The following is a 23,664-nucleotide window of genomic DNA, read 5'->3' as shown; positions in this document are numbered from 1 at the left end:
GTTTAGCTTTGGGAATGCCCTTGGTGAGGAAATCAGTTAATTGTCCTTCAGAAGTGATGAAAGGTAGACACACCTCTCTAGAAGCCACTCTTTCTCGAATAAAGTGTTTGTCAACTTCAATATGTTTAGTTCTGTCATGTTGCACTGGATTGTGAGTAATGTTGATGGCAGCCTGATTGTCACAATATAACATCATTGACTTATCATGCTCAACACCCAGTTCCTCCATCAAGGATCTAAGCCATAGTAGTTCAGAAACTCCATGAGGCATGGCTCTGTATTCAGCTTCGGCTAAAGATCGGGCAACAACTGATTGCTTCTTGCTTCTCCAAGAGACAATATTACCTGCCACCAAGCTACAGTACCCAGATGTACATTTCGTGTCATCAATGTTTCCGACCCAATCAGCATTTGTGTAGGCTTCAAGTTTCATATGGCCATGCTTAGCAAATAGAATTCCCTTTCTAGGGGAACCCTTCAAATAACATAGAATATGCTCTGTTGTTGGCATGTGAGTATCCCTGGGAGCATGCATGAACTAACTAATGCAACTGATAGTATATGCAATGTCTAGCCGAGTCATGCAAAGATAGAGAAGTTTTTCAAGTAGTCTCGGGAAGACTCCCTTATCTTTCAACAATATTCCATCTGAAACAGAGAGTTTATGACTCATATCAATAAGAGTAGCAACTGGTCTAACACCCATCTTCCTTGTTTAAGATATCAAATCAAATACATACTTTCTCTGGGAGATAAGGATCCCATCCTTGGATCCAACAATTTCTATGCCAAGAAAGTATCTTAATTCCCCCACATCTTTAATCTCAAACTCTGTATGAAAGAAAGATTTGAGATCATTAATCCCTGATACATCATTACCAATCACAACAATATCATCAACATACATAATCAGGTAAATGGCCAAGGATCCTCTCCTCTTCACAAAGAGGGTATGATCAAATTGTGTCTATACATAGCCAAAGCTAACAAGAGCAGTGTTAAACCTTTCAAATCATGCTCTAGGGGACTGTTTGAGTCCATAAAGAGATTTTCTTCAGCCTGCGGACCTTCCCTTTCATATCTATTTCATACATCCTTGGAGGAAGAGACATGCATACCTCCTCATGTAACTCTCCATTCAGAAATGCAATCTTTACATCCAATTGATAAAGTGGCCAGTTTGAGTGTGCAACCAGAGATAGCAGAACTCTCACAGAAGTCATATTTGCAACATGAGCAAAGGTCTCCCGATAATCAATCTCATATGTCTGTGTATAACCTTTTAAAACCAGCTAAGCCTTGTACCTTTCAATGGTGGCATTACAATGATATTTGATAGTAAAAACCCACTTACATCCTACTGGATCCTTCCCTTCAAGCAAATCAACCGCTTCCCAAGTGTCATTCTTGTGCAGGGCATCAATTTCTATTCTCATAACATTCCTCTATTGGAATAGTAAGAGCTTTTGACACAGACCTGGGAATTGGGTTAGAAGCAACAGAAGAAAGGTAAGCAAAATATGAAGGAGATAGCAACTTATAAGAAAGGTGTTTGAAAATGCAATGTGTAGTACACTTCATTTTTCCTTTCCTAATAGCAATAGGGATATCAAGATCTAGAAAGGATGACTCCAAAGGGGTTGTATCAGTACATGTCTCTTCTGTGACTGGAAGTGCAAGATGCTCATGTGTTGAAGGGGAAACAATCTGCTCACTTCTGGTTCTCTGTCGTTGGTACAACCTGGGATTAAAAAGAGGACAAAGAGGAAAAGGAGGAGGGATAGGAACACTGGAATGAGAATGAAATGACTAATCCTCCCTTTACTCATTTGAATGAGGAAGAGTCTCAACAGAAGACTCAATTGGGACAGGAAGGGGAAGAGCAAACAACTATGACAAATTCTCCCCCTTTAGGCAATGCCTCTCCTGAGAAGATTCATAAAAGGAAAATAGTTCATCAAAAGTGACATCCATTGAGACGTACTGAGTGGCAGTCTTCGGATCAAAACCACAGTTACCCATTTGTGTGGGGGAATAACCAAGGAAGATACACTTGTGGGTTTTTGGTTCAAATTTATGTCTTTGGACACATGGGATATGTACATAACAAATGCAGCCAAAGACACAAAGAGGAATAGAAAAAAGATCCTTGCCCAGATGAAGAAGACTGAAGGGAAACTTAAACCCCAAAACCCTACATGGCATACAGTTGATTAGGTATGTTGCAGTGAGAACAACATCACCCCAAAATTTTGTAGGGACATGTGAAGAAAATAGAATACTTCTTGCAACTTCAACAATATGCCGATTTTTTCTTTCAGCAACTCTATTCTGTTATGGGGTCCTAACACAGGAGCTTTGGTGAATAACCCCCAAATCAGTGAGATAGCAGGTCAGGTTTTTCTCAAAATATTCTTTTGCATTGTCGGATCTAAAAATTTTAATTCTGGTATCAAACTGGATTAGGACAAACTCATGGAATTGTCTCACAAGTCTGGGAACCTCATCACGGGACTTTATAAGAAATATCTAAATGAACCGAGAAAAGTCATCAATGAACAAAATAAAATATTTGTAACCACCCATAGAAGGTAAGTAAGTGGTAAGGCCCCCACACATCAGAGTGCACAATATGAAATGGAGAAAAAGATCTTTTATTATTCAGAAGATAACTGCTTCTACAATGTTTTGACAATTCACACGATTCACAATGAAGATTGGACAGACTAATTCCCTTAAACAATTATGGGAATAAATGACTTAATGTAGAAAAAAAAAGATGACCCAAACGAAAATGACATAACATGACTCGACTGATGGACTCTGTAGATGTAAACCCAAAAGCAGTTTTTCTAGGTTGTCCATGGCTCTATCCAAGAGTGTCCAACAGATATATTCCATTTGCCTCATGGCCACTCCCAATCACTTTCTGAGACTCCAGATCCTAAAAAACATAGTAGGAAGGAAAGAATGTTACACAACAGTTCAATGACTTAGTTAGGCTACTTACAGATAACAAATTTGTATTTTAGCTTGGGTACATGAAGAGCATAAGGAAGTACCAAAGAATCTGTAGCCTTGATGATTCCCTTGCCAGAGATAGGAGCAAGAGAGCCATCAGCTATGGTGATTTTCTCACGCCAGGAAGTAACCATAAGAAATAAACAAAGTGGAAGGGTTGGTCATATGATCAGAAGCACCATAATTAATAATCCAAGGGATCTTACGATTACCTAAAATAGTTGCATGATTGGCAAAAGCCCGTATACCTAAATGAGTAAATGCAGAAGAGGTTGAATTTCCTATAGGGTTGGAAGAATAGGCCACCGTATACCTAAATGAGTAAATGCAGAAGAGGTTGAATTTCCTATAGGGTTGGAAGAATAGGCCACACCCTCTAGGTGACTGGTCATCCTTCCAAACTTCTCATATTCTGCCTTCATAGCTGTTAACTGCTCACTAGCAGTCATCTCTTCAGTTTGGTATCTATCACTATTTGGACTAGTAGCAATATTGGCACTCCCTGCCTTCACACTATCACACTTCTTTTGAAACTAAAGAGGAAGCAGCTCATGATGCAATTTCCAACACTTGTCTTTACTATGTTTTGGCTTCTTATAGTACTCATAAATAATTTCTTTCTTCCCCGAGCTACTTGGAATCCCTGCAACTCCCTTAGGTTTCACTCTCATGTTAGCAAAGTGATCATTTAGACCAGCCCCTTGAACCTAGACAACTCTCCTGCTTTCTTCACTACTTACCAAGGCATAAGCTTGAGACAATGAAATACTATCATTGGATAAAATATTTTGCTTTGTAATGTCATACTCTAGATTAAGCCCTGTCAAAAGCTCAAACACCCTGTTTCTTTTTTTTTTATTATTAGTAACAGTGAATTTTATTAATAAGAAGGAAAAGCTAAATTACAAGGTAAGGAGCTAAAAAATCTTAATCTCCAAATACCCTATAAACCCGAATTCATGAAACAATTACAAAACAGCCCAAAACATTGAGTTTCTGTTCACCACTTGCCTAGCTAGGCCGTCTGCCAGTGCATTAGCACTTCTCACTATCCATGTACAACGGATTTCAATATCCTTGGTGAGCCACTTGAATTTCCTCTTTTCGTTGTTGTATTCCCAGAGTGTAGAATTGTCCTCTTTTAGCCAATTTACTACAATTTTAGAATCACCTTCTATGATCAGTTTTTTACAATTCATTTCCTTAGCCTTTTAAATCACTTCAAGAGCTCCTAGGATCTCAGTCCTCAGAGAATTACCCACCCCAATTGAATCAGAATACATAGCTAGCATGTTCCCATTTTCATCCCTTATTACTCCCCCAACTCTGGAGGGCCCTGGATTACAACTTCTACCGAATCCTAGGAGCTAATAGGGCTCTCAAACACCATGTTTCTCTCAACAAGTTCCTTGTAGGTCTCAGCATCATTAGTGGTGTCCCAGGCTACAACTTCTATCAAATCAATTTCCTGCCATAAAGGCTTCAATATTGAGAAATAAACAGCTAATGGTTTCTCCCCTTGTCTCAATTTCTTCACATCACTTCTCAACTTGTAAACCCTGACCACATTTAACTTCTGGGAATAAGTTTCAACAACACTATCCCAAATTTCCTTTGTTGAATTCATCCACAATAGTACTAATTAATCTGCGGTTGCATTGATTTCACAAACCATCCAATAACAGTATAATTTTCTTGCATCCATTTTTCATATGATGGATCATCTTCCGAAGGAGACTTTTTGCTCCCGAAGATAAAACCCCATTTGCCTCTACTACAAATATGAATTTTTACTGATTGTAACCAAGCCAGATAATTAGTTCCATCCATCTTGATTGTGGTCACAGCCAATAAAGAGTCTACATAGGCTCCTGGAACCTGTTTGGATTCAGCAACATGCTTGTTTTCAACTTCTGAAGGGTTTATCTTCTTAAATACTTCGAAAATAACTTCTAACAACTTCGAATAACAACAAATGAAGACAGAACAAAAACTGTGTTGTGAGCCAACCTCTATGCAGCCATACCAGCTACTTGTCACACCTGGAAGCCGGGAGAAACAGAGAAATCTCAGTCATTCCTTGTAGACTTCACAGAACACCAATTTACTTGATTCGATCTTCAAGATGAAGGATGAGAAGACTTTCAGTCACTGAACGCCCAAGTCGAACTCCTTGTGGGGCCCGCAATTAGATTTTTCTAGAAAATTAGGGTTTCGAGCAACACACTTGAATCTATCAGGAGGATGACAAAATCGATCCCCTTCTCTCCAGAAACCACTAACAACTGGGCCGAAATAGGTTTCTTTACCTATTCATACGATTCAACTCTGTATGGGAAAAAAAGGGAAAAGTCAAGCCTGCTCTGATACCAAGAAGAAAAACAATATTTTGAAAAGAAATAACTATTTAAAAAGTTACCAAAAATCAAAAGAAAGTAGTAGAAATTAGGTTTCAAGAAGAGAGAAGAATAAAAGAAGGTGGCGACAAGTAGGATTCAGAGAAAGATTTTTTAACATAAATTTCTTTCTTACACCCCTAATTCCATTTCATTAAGTTAAAATTTAATAATTTATAAAGAGGCCCCTAGTTGGGCAAAAAATAAATAAATAACATAATGCAAGAAAGAATAAAGCCTAGTTTAAGGCCCATTACAACAAAGAACATAAAAATAAAAAAGGATAAACAGCTTATGGGCCATTCAACCCATATTCTCTACATTTAGGTTTCCACCAGAGAGAGTGTAAACCCTACCATTCACTTTGTCCGACAAAGGGGCCGATTCTATCACTATGATCACCCACTTAAGTGAATTCTCAAACTGCCCCAACATACCCAAGTTTTGACCCTTAATGGATTTCACTAATTGGCACATCAAAGACAGCCCAACCCAACACCTAGTGCAATACCATAATCAAGTTTAGGGGTTATGTGTAACTTTCCAATTTTTGCCCATCAATATTCAAGGTCCAGGGCATAACTGGAAAATGGTCTGGGTTCAGTGTTTCAACCAAACGCACACTACATACGCTTTGAGTCTAAGCGTAGCAACTAAGACAAGCTGCCCCAACTTCTTTGGCAGCACATCAGTGTCATCCTTGGTTGGATATACTCCCCAAATCTATCCAATAGCTGAGAACATTCTAAATTAACACGACTCTCATAAGTGTTCAGTTTAAAGGGTAATTTCACAAAAACATATCAATATCAACATGAAACAATAATTTACTTTTATTCATTTACAATAAATGTATCTATACATCAATCTAATTGGAGCTAAGGGCATACACTGTATAACAAATCTCATTTGCATTTAGGTTCAATCGGGTACAAGCATCAATCCCATACTACCCACGTGTTTCTCAAACACTTTCTGTGTCAATGGCTTAGTCAATGGGTCTGCCACATTCTCCACTGCAACCTTCTGAATCTGGATGTCCCCTCTACCAACAATCTACCGCAGTATGTAATACTTCCTCTCCATGAACCAAATGGACCCACTACAAGAAAAATGATTTTTAGCGACAGTCAAAACTACCACTAAAGGTCCCTAAAACTACCACTAAAAGAACTGTCGCTAGCAATTCTAGCGATAGTTTTTACGACTGCAAGTAAAAATATAAAACTTCCACTAAAAGTATCTTTTAGCGGCAGTCACAAACGAATGACTGCCACCTACAAGTTTGGCGCATTTTTTTATAACAGCAATCATGGACATCAATACAAATGCAATTTAAAAGTCTATTCTCCATTCAAAATATTTTTCTACCAAAAAGAAAATTCAATACATTTGAATCACAAATTAATACATCTTAATTTCAAATTGATACATCATTTAATACAAATTTCATCATCCATTCTCAAAACTAAAAACACTTTATTTACAAGAACTTCTCCCAAAATCGGATTCTTCTTTAGCGGCACTTGATGGTTTCAACAGAAAATTAGACTCTTTTTGGAAAAAGTAGCATAAAGGATCTCCCACCATTCAATTCCCATTTCTTGAGTAGTTTTTCTCAGCACCCCATTAACAATGGTAGCAAGCTTTGCAATCTTGAAGATCACCTGCATTAAGAAAGCATACTAAATTTCCTTTCTTCGTTTTCCTTTTGAGTAATAAAATAATGAAATTGTTAAATGTTCTTTGTGAAAAAACATTTAAATCAGATTAAAATATGACAAAATAGATTTGCACTGGGTCTGTATATGACAACATAAGAATCCCAACAAGAAGATAAAAGTAAAACATGGGTTTTTTCTTGTTTGGCATACCAGAAAACTCTGCTTCTATAAGGCTCAGGAAATTAGGGTGGCTCCATCATACTAGGATGCACACCTGTTGTTCTTTGGGTAATCAGGGTGGTACTTTCTCCAGAATTGAGACTTTGTAACAAGATAGCATGGGCACCCAAGGACACTATTCTTAAGACCCTCTACTCAGCTTCCCAATAAACTACTCAACCTGACACCAATTTGCCTAAAGAAGACTAAAACCCAGTAGTTTTCTCAGTTGTTCCCCTTCCATTTCAGATCTCAACCTATAGGCATCTATCCAGCTTCCAGATGCTGTATAGATGTTAGAAAGCATCACATATGAATTGAAATTTTTTGGATCTATTTCAGAAAGCCTTTCCCCAATTTCTTTGCCGAGCTTGATGTTGCCATGGATGCAGCAAGCACCCAATAAAGATTCAAGCAAGCTTGCAGAAGGTTTAAATGGAGGACTCTTAACAAGGTCATATGCCGCATGCAAATGACCTGTTCGACCAAGAAGGTTATCCACGCAAGAGTAGTGCTCCACCCCTGGCTGCTTGCCATGTTCTGCTGCAATATAATTGAAAAGCATCTGACCTTTGTCAAGTAAGCCTGCATGGCTGCAAGCTGACAAAATACTAACAAAAGTAATGTCATCAGGTCCAACTCCAGAGTTCTTCATCTGTGAGAAAAGAGAAAGTGCAGCTTCACCATTACCATGCATCTCATATGCATTGATCATTACACTCCAAGATATGGCATCCTTCACGGCCAAAAAATCAAACAACTTTCTTGCAATAAAAATGTTTCTACATCTAAAATTTAAATCTACAAGGGGGGTGTAAATGAGTATGTTTCAAAACCCTTGCAAATGATGTAAGCAATTATGCATTGTGAGAGGTTCTGACTTCTTAATTGAAGACAAGCTAGGATCAAGGTCAAGATTGTTATATGGTCAGGTTCAACTTCTGTTTGAAGCAATTCACAAAATGTGGCAACTGCATTTTGGGAATTTTTGCTCTAGACATGCATAGCCATCATAGTATTCCACATAGAAATGTTGCTCTTATGGAATAACTCACCCAACTATTAAAGTATTCCATGAAACCACATTCCTCATTGCCATCTTATGGAATAACTCAAGGGAATAAGAAAGTTGTTCACAATCACTGTATTTTCATGTTCGGTATTGTTGATATGTTGATATGCAGGTGAGACCAGGGATGGAGAGGGCAGAGGGTTGCTGAGAGGGTGAGAGGGAGAGGAACTATGTTTTCATCTGGTGCCATTGTCTGAGATGGTGAGAGGGTGAAGCAAAGAGAAGGTTGCTGAGAGGGTGAGAGGGGGAGAGGGGGAGGAGCTGAGAGGGTGAGAGGGGGAGAGGGGGAGGAGCTGAGATGGGAGAATTTGTGGAGGTAGGCCATTGGAAAAAAGTTTTGAAGATTGAATCTAAGGAACTCCTATTTGAGGAACAGAGATTAAATGGTCAGCTGAGCTTGAAGATCAGGGAAGCAAAGAGAGGGATGGTGTTGTTAGAAGGACTGGGGGTAATTGAAGGGCTCAAGGAGTTTGTGGAAGGTGCAAGTAACAAAGGCAAGCAAAATAGTTGGAAAGAGCTTTTCTCAGAATCTGGAAGAAGGGTTGTTGTAGAGTGTAAGAGAAACCTTAAAGGTTATTTTATCTCCTTGACAGAATTTTTTGGCAAGGGTAGAAAGCAGATGATTTGCTTTCCAGAAGGAAGGAAGAGTCAAGGCTGGAAGGCAGTTCTTGGCGCCTTATGTGAACTGCAGAAACGCACGAGTGTAAAAAGAGAAGCAATAGTAAAAAGGAAGATAAGCAGGTCTAGTAGTATGGTGAACAAGACTAAGCAAGAGACTCCTTTAGTGTTAGCTGGGGTAGGTAATTACAGAATGGGAGTAAACATACAGAGAGGGGATTGGGAAAGTAAATTGATAGTCGAAGCTTCAGCTCCCATTCTTGACTGGAGGAAAGTTGCAGATCTGCTAACAGCAAGGTTAAAGTTGAAGAGCACATTTATTTTAACATCCTTTGAGAAGAACAAGGCTTTGCTGGATTTTCTTGAGAACAGAGTAGAAGTTGAGGCTTTAAACATCCAAGCTAAGCTTGGAAATTTCACAGTATCAAGATGGTGTCCAGGATCAAACTCCAAAGATTTCTTTGTTGAAGATGGAGTGGTGGTGCATCTGTTAGGTCTTCCCTTTCATTTGTGGAAGCAAGAAACTGTTGAAGCCATTGCTTTGATGTGTGGAGGATCACTAGGAGGGGCCTTTTGGGGAGACCTTCGTTCAGCTTCCATTTTATGAATGGAGTAAAACCTGAGGAGATACCTCGGAAGATAGAGGTGCTAGTCAAAAGGCAGTGCTACTCAGTGTGGCTGGCTTCATCCTCTGAATCGATGCTCTGGAAAGAGGCTCGTTTGAGGGAGATGAGAAGGTTGAAGAAGAAGAGCTGCGTGGCAAGAAAGGGTTGGAGGATTCAAACAAGAAAAGCACTTTCACTAAAATGGAAAAACATTTGCTGGAGAAACAAAAGGGTAGTGGGCAGGGGGTGGGATTTTCGCGTGTGGAAGAAGTGAGCAGTCTGGAGGGTGGCAGGTCCTTTGCACAGGTTGTAACTGGCGCCAAGGCTGTTCTGAACAGGGAAAAGGGGTTGGGCCAAGGAAGATTTGAACTTAAACCTGTTAGAACCAAACCGGGGTCGGGGTTGGACGCGCGTGACCTTCTTAAAAGTCACGTGAGCTCGCGGGTGATTACAAATGGGCCAAAGCAAAAGCCCATGTGGGCTGCTAATGGTATTCTTAAAGGCCCAAACAAGCCAGCGGCCCCGACCCAGATTGTTTATAAGGCGCGTGAGCCACTAAAGAAACATGTGACTGGGGTTTCGACTATGATAGACATCGGTTTCGGTCTATCATCGTCCCCAGCTGTGAGCCAAAAGGGGGAAGCGCGCAGCGTCAGAAACCAGGAAAGAAGAGGGCGTTACAGTGGGTCTTCCGACGCAACTTAAAGGAGCTTAGCCCCGTGCGAGGCTTCTCAGAGAGGCCGGAGCTAAGTTTCACTAGGGGAAGAACTAAAGAGAAGAAAGAGAAGTTTGAAGGGTGGGTGCAGTGCGGTGAAGACGATGGTGAACCGGAGGACCTTTCTATCGATGGCTCTAGCGTAGGCAGTGTAAACGATGAAGGTAGCTGTGCTGGAGGTGATATGGAAGGGTGGAATATTGCAAGATTATTCCAGGGTGAAGACTGCAATTGGATTATCTCATTCCCAAGACCACAGAGTGCGCAAGGTTTATCAGAAGGGAAAAACCGGGAGAACCAGAAGCAGAGCAGGAATATGCTATCTAGGGGTGACCCAGGGGTAGAGTGGAAAGATCACCAGGTTGACCAAAGGACAGAAGTACTTCCCAACCAACTCAGGAAGATAATTGTTTACCAACCTTCGGAACAAGAGAAGGAGGCCAGGAGCAGTTCTATTCTAGTTTGTCCTTCAGTCCCAGGTAACCATGTGATTTCGATTTGTGCTACTAATGTGTCTCTTGTGTCTTTGGTTCCAGATTCCATTCCTATACCATGTCCTGTAGCCCATGAATATGCAGCCGAGCTAGTAGGCGGGCTCTCTGAGGAGGGGGAGAGGGGAAGGAAGGATTGTGGGAAGGTGTGGGAAGAAATGTATAGAAGTGGACAAGTGTGGGAAATCATTGAAAGAATGTTTAAGGATGTGGAAGGGCAGCTGATATGGAGGAGGGAAGGGGAGGAAGGAAGAGAGGAGGGGTTAATGGAGAGGAGGGACAGGAATGAGGATAGAGATGGAGAGGTTTACGGGGAGAAAGCAAGGAAGGTTGGAGAGGAAAGAACTGAGGTGGGAATAGAGGAGAGGAAGGAAAGGCAGGTGGACAGAGATGAAGGGGATTCTGTAGGAAGGGTAGAGGTGGTGGAATCGGTGAGAGAAGACACGATAACAGAATTTGTAGGGAAGTTGGGCTGTAGGCTGGAGGATTTGAACGAGTTGAAAAAAAGTTTACAGAAGAGGAAGATGCAGATCATAACAAAGAACAGGAGGTTGAGTGAAGTAGAGAGACTAAAGAGAGATGTAGAAAGAGACAAGAAGCTCGAGGTAAAAGGAGATAGAAGGAAAGGGGGAAAGTAGCGGGTAGGTGGCAAGGGGTTTGTAAAAGAAGCGGAATGAAGATTCTTAGTTGGACTGTGAGGGGAATTGGGAGTGCGAAGAAGAGAGCAACAATAAAAGAGGTAATAAGACGGTATGACCCAAACATTGTGTTGTTGCAAGAGTCTAAGAGAATGGAGTTTAGTGACAAATGGGCAAGGAGTGTATGGAAAGCCAGGGGGATTAGCTGGGTGGTGGCTCCATCGTGGGGTGTTTCCGGGGGGATTGTAACAATGTGGAAGATGGATGTTGTTGAAGGGATGGAGGAGTTAATTGGAAAGTACTCGGTTTCCATGAAGTTTAAGCAGCAAGACGATGATTATATGTGGGTGCTCACAAATGTTTACGGACCGAATGATTACAGAGAGAGAAAGGAGTTGTGGGAGGAACTGGCTGATGTTAGAGGGTTGTGGGATGGGCCTTGGTGCATGGGTGGGGACTTCAATGTGATAAGGTTCTCGGAAGAGTCCAATAAGATTAACCAGAGGGTGACAAAAAGCATGAGGAAGTTTAACAGTTTTGTGGATGCCTTTGAGCTTAAAGAGATTCCCCTAGCGCATAAGGCATTTACATGGTCAAATCTCCAATCTAGACCCATTTGCTCTAAGTTGGATAGATTCCTGTTCTCTTTGGATTGGGAAGAACATTGGGAAACCTTGGACGCTAGAGCTCTCCCAAGGGTGACCTCGGATCACTGGCCCATAGTGTTATGCAAGGAGGAAAGAAGGTGTGGAGGTCCTACCCCCTTTAGATTTGAAAATATGTGGTTACTGCATCCAGGGTTTACTAACAAAGTAAGGGAGTGGTGGCATGAGTGTAACCCATCGGTGGAGTGGGAGGGGATAAAATTCCATAAGAAACTACAATTCTTGAAAGCAAGAATTAAGGAGTGGAACTTGATAGAGAAGATTGAAAGCCTTGACTTTAAAGAGGAAAGGGGAGAATTTGGAGAGGAAGACAATGACCTCAGGAGAGAATTGAGAAGACAGTTAGAGGATTGCCTGCACAAGGAGGAAATTAGTTGGAGGCAAAAATCTCGGTGTAAATGGCTGCAAGAGGGAGATAGAAACACTAGGTATTTCCACTCTCTAGCAGATGGCAGGAGAAGGAAGAACTTTATCTCCAAATTGGTAGTAGATGGAGTTGAGCTAGTACAGCAAGAGGAGATTGCCAGGGCCTGTGTGGAGCATTTCAAATCTATTCTAAGAAGGCCTGTGGGTAGAAGGGTGTGGGTAGAAGATTTGGATTGGCCAGATGTAAGGGTGGAGAACAGGAGAATGATGGAAAGAAGCTTTAATATAGAAGAGATCAAGGAGGCTATGTTTTCTATGGATAGAACAAAAGCTTTAGGGCCGGATGGGTTTACAATGGCTTTTTATCAGGATTGTTGGGATATTTTGAAAGATGATCTCTTGCGGGTGTTTGAGGAGTTTTTTAGGAGAGGAATTGTCAATCCGGGTGTGAACTCTACATTTATAGCCTTAATTCCCAAAAAGAAAGATGCATCTCACCCGAAGGATTTTAGGCCAATAAGCTTGGTGAATAGCTTGTACAAGATCATTGCAAAAGTGTTGTCTTTGAGGCTAAAGAAGGTAATGCCGGATATCATTGAACACTATCAAGGAGCTTTTGTGAGTGGAAGACAAATTACATACCAGATTTTAACTGCTAATGAGAGTGTGAAGAACTTTAAGAGGGATAAGAAGAAGGGAGTGGTCTGTAAGCTGGACTTTGAAAAAGCTTATGACTTGGTGGACTGGGAGTTCTTGAGGAAAGTTTTAACCAAATTCGGGTTTTGGGCTAGATGGTGTAAGTGGATCATGGGCTATGTCCGGAATTGTCATTATTTAGTGCTAGTGAATGGGACAGTGGTAGATTTCTTTCTAGCCAGTAGGGGTATAAGACAAGGAGACCCCCTTTCTCCTTTCTTGTTCATTTTAATTGCGGAGGTTTTGGGGAAATTGATTCACAGAGCAGATTCTAAGGGGCTCATTAGAGGCTGGAGGGTTGGGAGGATGGAAACCCCCCTCACACATTTACAGTTTGCTGATGACATGATTATGTTTTGTGAAGGTGGTAATGTGAGGTTTATCAGGAATTTAAAGTCGGTGATACAACTGTTTGAACAACTATCCAATTTGAAGGTTAACCTTGGGAAAAGCTATGTAGTGGGGGTGAATTTGGAGGAGGGAGAGATCAGGGAGAATGCTGAAGTGCTGGGGTGTGAAGTCACGGGGTGGCCTCTGAACTATTTAGGATTACCATTAGGTGATAATCCCAAGAGAGAGAGCTTCTGGAACCTGGTGATGGAAAGGTTTGAAAAAAGATTGGTATCCTGGAAAAAGAATTACATTAATTAAGACCACACTTGCTAACTTACCCATCTTCTTCATGTCGGTGTTTAAAATCCCAGTGAAGATTGCTAATAGATTAGAGAAGTTAATGAGAGATTTCCTGTGGGAATCGGGAGAAGAGAAGAGGGATCATAGAGTTAGCTGGGAAATAGTGTGCAGGAGTAAGTCGTGTGGTGGTTTAGGGCTTGGGAGTATTAGGAGAAGGAATATAACTCTGTTGGGGAAGTGGTTGTGGAGGTTTCCTATGGAGAAGAAGAAGCTATGGGCTAGAATAGTGGCAAGTATTCATGGGCTGGAGCACAACGGATGGGACGCTGGAATCAGAGCTAGGATCACAAGCAATTCTCCTTGGAAAGCCATTCATGACTTGCTACCAGTTTTCATTCCTAATATCAGGTATGACTTGAATTCCAGTAACTCCATAAAATTTTGGGAACAAACCTGGGTGGGGAGCGCCCCTCTAAAGGATCAGTTTCCGTCTTTGTACGCTATTTCTGATTTGAAAAATGAGCCAATCTCGTCTTTCACCACCCCGTCCTCTTCCACTTCTGGGATTGGGTGGAACTTGGGTCTAAGAAGGGATTTGAGGGATTCAGACTTCGACTGTATTTCAAGCCTTCTTGCACTTCTTGATAACGTTGTCTTAGACCCCACTAGGGCGGATTCTAGAATTTGGACACCTAACCCCAATGGCATTTTCTTTTGTGCTTCGTTCTTCAAAGTCTTAAGTCAATCCACCAGTCCTACCCTGTCCCCTTTTCCTATTGGTGAGGTTTGGTGCAGATCTATACCTCCTAGGGTTGGTAGTTTTTGTTGGGAAGCTTATCTGGAAAGAATCAACACTGGTGATCTACTCCAAAAGAAGAGACCCAATACTTGCTTGTCACCTCAGTGGTGTGTTTTGTGTAAAGCAGATGGGGAGACTGATTTTCACCTAATGGTGTCATGCCACTTCGCGAGGTCATTGTGGGATTGGGCTTTCTCCTTATTTGGATGCAGCTGGAATCCCCCATCAGACATGCAGGGCCTTTTCGCCCCCTCCTTCTTCAGGTGGCGGTTAAAAAGGGGAAGGACAATGTGGAAAGGACTAAGGGTTGCAGTATGTTGGACACTGTGGGAAGAAAGGAAATCCAGGATATTCTCAGAAACTCAGAGAGGGACAGCAGATTTGAGGGCTATCATACAGTTTAGGGCAGTATAGTGGCTGAAATCTCTGGAAATATTCACAGATTACACTGTGGATGACATGTTGAGGAAGTGGGGTGAAATTGCAAGTTGCACGCAGACCAAGTCAGTAATGAGTGTGGCTTGGACCCCCCCACCTAGTGGATTCTTGAAATTAAACTTTGATGGATGCAGTAGGGGAAACCCGGGACAATCAGGGATCGGGGGTGTTTTTAGAGATGAAAATGGGGTCATCTCTGCTATGTTCTCAGGCCCAATTGGAGTGGGTGACTCCCTTAGAGCTGAGATATGTGCAGTTATGGAAGGAGCCCGGAAAGCTAAGGAATTGAACATCAAGAAACTTATAATTGAAGGGGATTCAGAGGTGGTGATAGGGTGGCTGACCAAAGAACAAAATGATCTTTGAAAGTATAACAATGAGAAGAGGAAATTCAAATGGCTGGTGCGGGAGATGGAAGTTAAGATATGTTGGATTAAGAGATCAGCTAATTTCCTAGCTGGCGGTTTAGCAAAACAAGGGGCAGAAAGGGATTCCTTGTTTTGGGCTAAGTTGTAATGTTAGTGTCCTTGTATCTTTGTATTTTCTTCTTTCCTTTCTTGAAGTTCTTTGTGACTCTTGGAAGATAAGTGTGTTTGTCTTCCACTTGTAAATTTTCTACTGATGAATTAATGAAAGTGTTGTTGATCAAAAAAAAAATATTTGATTCAAATCCATTTCGAAGGATAAAAGCATGGGCAGATTTGTCCAGATGAATGTCATCTAATTTGTTGCAGGCTGAAAGAATAGTAACTATGGAAACTGCATCTGGAATCAAGCTTGTGATCTGCATGTTGTGGAATGCAGACAAACCCAAATCATTGAATACCATGACAAGAGGTTTTTCTTAAGAATATCATCAAAGAGAAGTTTAGCAGAATTTATATCTCCAAGCTTGGCATACAATGATATAAGGGCTATGGTCACAAAAATTTGATGCTCCAAACCATGTTTCATTCTAGAGGGATGAAGTGATTCTCCATACCAAAAGCTGCCTTGGTAGTCACAAGAGGTAAACATAGATATATATGTGACTGAATCAGGTAGCATATTTCCTTGGAGCATCAATCGGAAAAGATCAAAGGCTTCACTATATCACTTGTTCTGTGTATATGCAGATATCATGGCATTCCAGGCAATAACATTCCTCTGTGGTAGTAAACCCTTTATTAATTACTATACACCCAAATGTCCCATATGACAACTACTCTTAGTTTTTTCCCTACTGTCCCATCCCCACCTTTGAAGAGTCTAAGAGACTAAGACCATCTATTGGATTAACAGTGTTTGGTTTCAGATTCTACAGCTTTCTTCCCCACCCTAACCTTTTGTTGGACTTGGACCCATCTCAAGTAATGTTAATTTTTTCAGTGAAATATTTGAGCTATACTTCATTCATTCTTATTGTTTACATTGCCAAATTTCTCTTTAGATAAGTGAGAAACAATACCTATGAATTGAATGGGGTGACAATGGGTTGGATCAGGCGAATCTGGATATGATTTAGCCTAAAGTTGGCCTGAATTCAATATGGAAACGTCATGTTGGTCTAGAAAGTATTCAAAATACAAATAAAAAAAGGAAAAGGTCAAGCCTGTATGATGTCAGATTGACAACTGTGCTATCGGAAAATGTAATTTCCTAGCACTTCGCCCGTGGAAACAAATGAGGAAAGAAGAGCAGACTACACACTGATGATTTCTGGTTTAGCTTTTTTATTTTACATTGCCTGGCCCACTGGCCAGATGATTTGGAAATCCCCTAATTTTGAACAGCGATTTCAAAATCCAGATGTTACCCCTATTTTCCTTTTCTATGTTACCCAGATTTGGAGAACGGCAAAGATAGGCGTATTGGGCTGCCCTTTTGGGCCACCATTCTAATTTTGCAGTTGTAAGAATCACTTTAAAAAGGGATTTAGCTTAATCATAGAATCATTTTATTTTCATTTTTTCTTTGGAATAGAATTTTAACCAAACATAGCCTAAGTTTTAACCAAAATATTTCAATTTATTTTTTCCTCCATACTTCTCTGTTAGTGGACTGCTACCTAGACAGGGAGCCACAGAGAGAAAGAGAGAGAGAGAAAGAATTCAAAGATTTCTAATATATCAATTTAGATGTAATAATCCGAGATATTGAAATGATAACATATCCTAATTAAAGATATGGCTTGGGTGACCAAGGTTCAAATCTTGGAAGCAGCCGCTCTATGTATCTGTAGAGGTAAGGCTGTGGTCATCTGTCCCTCCCCAGACCCTGAGGTGCAGCGTTGGCTGGAGCCTCATGCACTAGGCTGCCCATTTAAGTATTTATAATGTCAAGAATTAGTTTAAGTAAATAAAATACAGAAATAGAATTTACATAAAAAGAATGTGCTTAATAAACTAAAAAATAATAATGCAAAAAAGGAATATTGATCAGTAAAGAGGAACAGATCTCATTCTATGATGGAAAAAAGTAAGTGAATGGATACAGTGGGTGTTGAAGTGTGAAACGAACCAGCCTCTGGTTAACAGAAATAAGCACATAATAAAGAAAATGACCAACTTACATACCTAAGCAGTTTGTAATGAATGTTAAGAAAGTATAGCAGTAGGCAAAATTCTACAAATGAAATGGAAACAATCACAATAAGTTTCTAACTTTATTTAAATTCATCAACGAAAGTTACCATTTCCTATAAAAAAACAGTGTCTAACCCAATCCCTATGCCATCTTATAGGAAGATTATTTGACCATCCACATAAATCAAAACTGACAAATTTTGGATGTGTAATGGCCACCAAATTGGGTCCCTAGATGTAGGAAGCATTAATGTGACCTTTTTGTCCTCCATCAAAAAGAAAATAGAATCAACGTTTCAAAGCAAGGAGAAGAAAACTGCTTAGTAAAGCTTAACTTACTCTATAGTTGTTAAAACTTAAAACCGTTCAGAATAAATTAAAAAATAAAAAACAAATGTCTTTTAGAGGTTCCAGTGGAAATAGTTTGGCATTATTTTCAGGGCCTATTGATCACGAAAACTTCTTACAAGCAGACATTACAGTAATTGTGCTAGGACTTAGGGTGGTTAAAACATGAAACCTTCAAAATCTGGTATTGGAATGGGATAGGGATGTCAATGGTTTGGGCCTACCTGACAGAACCAAACCAACCAAACCAATTATGTCGGTTCTGGTTCTGTAGTTTTGTCTCAATTAATAATTGGGTTGGGTCCAGTTCTTGTTATTCCAAACTGATTAAGACCTGAACCAAGTATATAATTAATAGTATATAAAGGTCTCCTGGTTTCTTGTAATTTTTGTTATATTTTATGTACAAAAAGGTAAATTTCATAGAGAGTATATAAGACATTTTAGTTAAAAACAATTGTTTTACCAACATATAAACACTTAAACAGTACTATTTTATTATCATTTTTATTAATGTTATATAATCAAAAATAAAGTTTTAAGTTGTTATTATCGTAACTAATTATATATGTCAAGCTTAATTGGGCTTGATCCAATTATCCCCGTTTAACAATTAGTTCTGGTTCTGAGTCCAGATTAACAACTGATTAAAAATCAATTCGGGACTGGTACACCCTGTCCCAAACCAGACCCAACCCATTGAACGTTCTAGGAGGAGATTCTAAAGTAGTGGTGCAATGGCTGAATAACCAAAATTTGACTCCATGGCCATATAGAAACACAATGTAGGAAATTATTTTTATTGGGGTAATGTATTTACCATGGTTTTTAAAACTGACCCGGTGACCAAACCGGTCAGGGGTCCGGTTACTGGGTCGAATGGTTCGAACAGTTAACCGCCCAGTTCAGCGGTTCGTTGACCAAAATCAACAGTTTTGGGGGAAAACGGAACCAGTCACCTGACCAGTTCCCGGTTTTTCTGGTCCGACCGTCCAGTTTTGAAAACCATGGTATTTACAGATCAACAAATGGATTGGCTGACATACTGGCGAAAAAAGGGGTTTGTAGAAATCATTTTTACTAGGGTATGCTGGGGGAGCTTAATGTAACAGCACGAATACAATGAATGTGACTCGATATGGATAGGGAAACATTTCTCTGTTTAGGTGATGCCTGGATCCTCTTTGGACTCTCATCAATCCCCTTAGGGAGTATGGCTTGTCATCTCAACTGGTGAATGAATGAAGTTGATGTAAACAAACATATCCTAATTAAAGATATGAAATTGATAAACAATGATGAATAATATATATCGCGTCAATATTTAGATATTGGCCACTATTCAAATCTTACAAATCATGAAATTGATAAATAGACAAATAAACCACGAAAATACACTAAAGACACAATAAGAACACTTAATTAAAGTAACACAGCTACCTAGATATGGTAACAGACCTATTCAAAATAGTCACAATAAAAACTCATTAAATATAAAACAAAAAGAGAGAGAGAGAGAAAGAGAGAACAAGGGTTGAGTTGAGTTGGATTGGAGGTCTTAACGAGGTTAGCTCAGGATTGAAAACATGGGTTCAATTTAACTTCAGTTTGGTAGTTTTTGTTGGGAAACTTTCTTGGAAAGAATTAACACAAATGACCTACTTCAGAAGAAGAGACCCAACTATTGCTTACTTCCTAATAGATGTACTCTCTGTAAAGCTGATAGGGAAACTGGTTATCACCTTATGGTCACTTGTTCGGTTGCTAAATCAGTTTGGGAGTGGGTCTTTTCCCTTTTTGGGTGTGTTTGGATTCCCCTTGGGAGTGTCCAAAGCCTGTTCTCTCCATCTTTTTTCAGATGGCCGAAGAGGAGAGGGAAGACTATGTGGAGAAGCATTAGGGCTGCAGTGTGTTGGTCTCAATGGAAAGAAAGAAACTCACGAATATTTTCAGACAAGGAAAGAACCATTGGAAACTTATTAAATCTAATCCTGTTAAGGGTGGCACATTGGTTGAAAACTATGGAATTGTTCTCAGATTATTCTGTGGCTGATGTGGTGAGAAATTGGAAGGAGATAGCCTCCTATGCCCTCTGTAAGAGGACCTGTAGTCCTTTGTGGTCCCCTCCTCCTTCTGGGTTCATAAAATTGAATTTTGATGGTAGTTGTATAAGGAACCCAGGGCTTTCTGGGATTGGGGGAGTATTCAGGAATGAGGCGGGAGCTATTATTGCTATGTTCTCAAGCCCAATTGGGGAAGGAGACTCTCTTAGGGCTGAGATCCTCGCAGCCCTAGATGGTATCCAAAGAGCAAGGGAGTTGAACATCAGATGTTTGGTTCTTGAAGGTGACTCGGAGGTGGCTAAAGGGGGGAGGCAACGGATTATGGAGTTATAACAATGAGAAAATAAATTTAACTGGCTGAGTAGGGATATTGTGGTTCATTACAACTGGGTGAAAAGGACTGCTAATTCTTTTGCTGATGGGTTAGCAAAGCAAGGGGTGGATAGGGTTTCGACTTTTGGGGCTAATTTTTGAATTTTCCTTGTATTTTTTGGTGGGGAGTTAAAGTCTTTTTACCTCCCCTTTGTACCTAAGCTTCACATAGTTTCGTATCTTTAATAAAGTTTCTTGTTATTGATCAAAAAAAAAAATTAACTTCAGGTTGGGTTAGGATTGAGTCCTTGATCAATTTAACCCAACAATTGTAAGTTAATCAAAGGCTAAGTTTTTTGGTGTGAGACAAATATAATACTTTTGAATCACCATAGCTTTGCCTATATATTTACATAGTGTTAAGCTAAGTGCTAAGTATTAACTTTCAGTGTAAGAAGTGAAGAAATTAACTAGGCCAACCTGAACCTGACTTGAGTCCAACCCAAATTAAGCTCAGCAAGTGCCCTGAACTTAATGAAGTTATGACTGATAGAGTTGTGACAACAACTCAGTTGTCAAAGGTGTACTTACAGAAAGCTATATGTAAATAAATTCACTGTGAAGTTAAGATAGAAAGTATTGCAGCTTAGGCATTATGACACAGTGTTGGTCAAACTAACGGGAAATTAAGAAAGTTATATGATGTACAAAGCAATCTCTTTCAAGCCCCCTGGAGGTATCCTATGTGCAGAGCAAAGATTCAAAAATCTGATTGGTCTTGATTGGGTTATTCTTCTGAAAGCTTTTATTCCAACTAAATAATCTCCTGAGTAACAAGTTCCTTAGTTCCTTACTGACCGACAAGGTTTCAGGCTAAGCTAAAACTCACACTGTAGGTGAAGTCAATCAGACAATCCAACTTGAAGATTGGGTTTTGACCAATTTCAAGTCAGGTTTGAGTTATGCTGTCAGTATTACTTCAATTTTGGTTTAACACCAACCTAGTGGTCGCTAACAAGGTAGATACTCAGCAGATGAATCAACTGGTTTTGTGTTCAACATGTGTGCTTTGAGTGGGACTGCTCAAGTCTATCTTGGAGGAGCCTATGGACCTTATTCCAGAGTCATATTTCACAATGTAGAAATCTCAGTAATTATGGTTCCAGCAGGATGGGATGCCTGGAATTACAAGGGCCAAGAGTAAGATTTCATCTCAGATATCACTGCTTTATATTCTGCTATTTTATCAGAACACTAGCTAGCTACTTTGATAACATCCTCTCGTGCTATAATTTCAGAGACAAGTTTACATACACAGAAGCTAATTGCAGAGGATCAAGGTCAATTACTTCTAACGGGGTGGCATGGGAAAAGAAACTCGGTAGATTAGAGTTGCAAGCTTTGACAAGTCTATCCTTCATTGACCAAGAAGGATGGTTTGCCAAACAACCTTGCAGTCTAGTTTTGCCATTTTGTTCAGTTCAGTACCATATCCATCATTAATAAGGATTCTTAAATTGTTTCTTATTACCCCCACCCAATTTAGGTTCAAAATGCTAAAATATACAAATGGATGATGACAGGATATATGGAGGATGCATGCTTATTGTGAATTGAATCCATTTGAGAATAGCTGAAATGGCAAAACTGAATGACTTACTGCTTTCTCCTCTACAAATAGTCCTGTTTTCTCTAGTTTTCTTAAGTTATTTAAGAGTGATTCTTGAATGTTTGTTTTTCTACAACTCTTGATAAATGGTAGATGGATTCACTAGCATAAATTCAACTGGAGCAAAAGAAGAAGCATATAATGGAGTTATTTGATAAAACATTCAAGAATTTAGCAGCTGTCGTAATAAAAGATGTTGGCATTATCTACCAATTTAAATAAACTGAAAGCATAACATCACCCTACAATTCTTTATATACCAATTTAAATAAACTAAAAACAACCACCGAAACACACACACACACACACAGAGCCAGGTAATGCGTGAATAGTGCAACCCTCTGAGATCGAGAGCCCAAAGGATGCAAGAGAAAGATTTGTACAGAGAACATATTTTTTGGTAAAGAACAAAATCAAATGGTGAGATCAACTGAATAAAAAGAGATAGAGAGGGAGAGAGAGAGAGAGAGAGATTTACCTATGGTCGGATGTCGTCTGGTTGTGTTAAGCTCGGGTGAGAAGGAGACGACGGTGGCCTGAAATTCGATGAGAGAGAAACAGACGACTTAGAGAGGAGATATATACAGAGAGGCGGGAAGATAGTGAAATGTTTTAGAGGGAGAATGAAATGAAAAGAGGAAGAGGCGCTGTGAGGAAACCCTAGTCAAGCAGTTGATTTATCTTTAGCGGCGGTTTTAAAAGCTTGCCGCTAAAGACCAATATTTTTAGCGGCAATTCCTATTCAGCTCCCTCATAAACTGCCGCTAGAAATGATTTTTTTTTTTTTGCGGTGACCCTAAAATATTAATAAATCAAATAATCTAAATAGAACAAAGTTAAACAACAAAAATAAACATATTATTCTATAAATTATTAATTTAAAATCAACTAAATTTCACTAAAAAATAATAACTATTAATAAAACTTAGTAAAAATTCAAATAGATTTAACTTATAATAGTTAATAAAAATTTAACAATTTTTGTTTCCTTAAACCGTTAATTAAAAACATTTTAATAATTCAAACTCAATATTCACTAATAACAATAAGAAATATAAATACAAAATATTAATTGATAGTTCCAATAATATTATGATTTAATATTTTTTTGTTGTTTTATGTTTTATTGTTTAACCTCAACCTATTTAGATTGGATTATATTCGGATATTCAAATTTCTTAATGGACTTGGATTCAGATTCGAATCACTATGTGTGAGATCTGATCGGATCGGATTTAGATATACCCCAATTCGAATTTGATCAATCAAATATATAATTACACATAATATCTATATGTATACATAATTATACTATATATATATATAAAATAATAAATTTTTATTAGACGTGCATTTTAATTATACTACACATAATATCTATATGTACACACCCTTATAGTTTGTGACCTCTTTACTTTATCAACCTTCCATTAGGAATTGTGTGGTCATGCACTTAGACCTAGCAAAAAGTTGATCCAACCCGTGAACCTGACCTAACCCAACCCGAAAAAACAGGGTTAGGATCTCATATTTAACTACCTGAATTTCAGAATGACCCGACCTGATCGACTTAAAAAAGGTTGGGATGGGTTGGGTCATGGGTCAACCTGCTACCTGATTGTTTGGTCTAATTGGGACTATTTATAAATTGTTAGAAATTTTCACTCTTTAA

The 23,664-nt window shown here is 39.4% G+C and overlaps 1 long non-coding RNA gene across 1 annotated transcript; it reads right to left on the bottom strand.

Annotated features, from left to right (window-relative positions):
- Positions 1 to 6,746: 6,746 nt before the first annotated feature.
- LOC148804148 (uncharacterized) lies at positions 6,747 to 22,745 on the bottom strand. The gene is made up of 2 exons (XR_016080624.1): positions 22,471 to 22,745; positions 6,747 to 7,084 (listed from the first exon to the last, which is right to left on the bottom strand). It is a non-coding gene; the product is annotated as an uncharacterized LOC148804148 (long non-coding RNA).
- Positions 22,746 to 23,664: the final 919 nt, after the last annotated feature.

The sequence above is a fragment of the Nelumbo nucifera genome, chromosome 1 (genome assembly GCF_055504915.1).
Source record: "Nelumbo nucifera cultivar China Antique chromosome 1, China Antique-T2T, whole genome shotgun sequence".
Lineage (NCBI taxonomy): Eukaryota > Viridiplantae > Streptophyta > Magnoliopsida > Proteales > Nelumbonaceae > Nelumbo > Nelumbo nucifera.
Note: the sequence above shows the minus strand (reverse complement) of the source record. Positions and strands in the feature narration are given on the sequence as shown.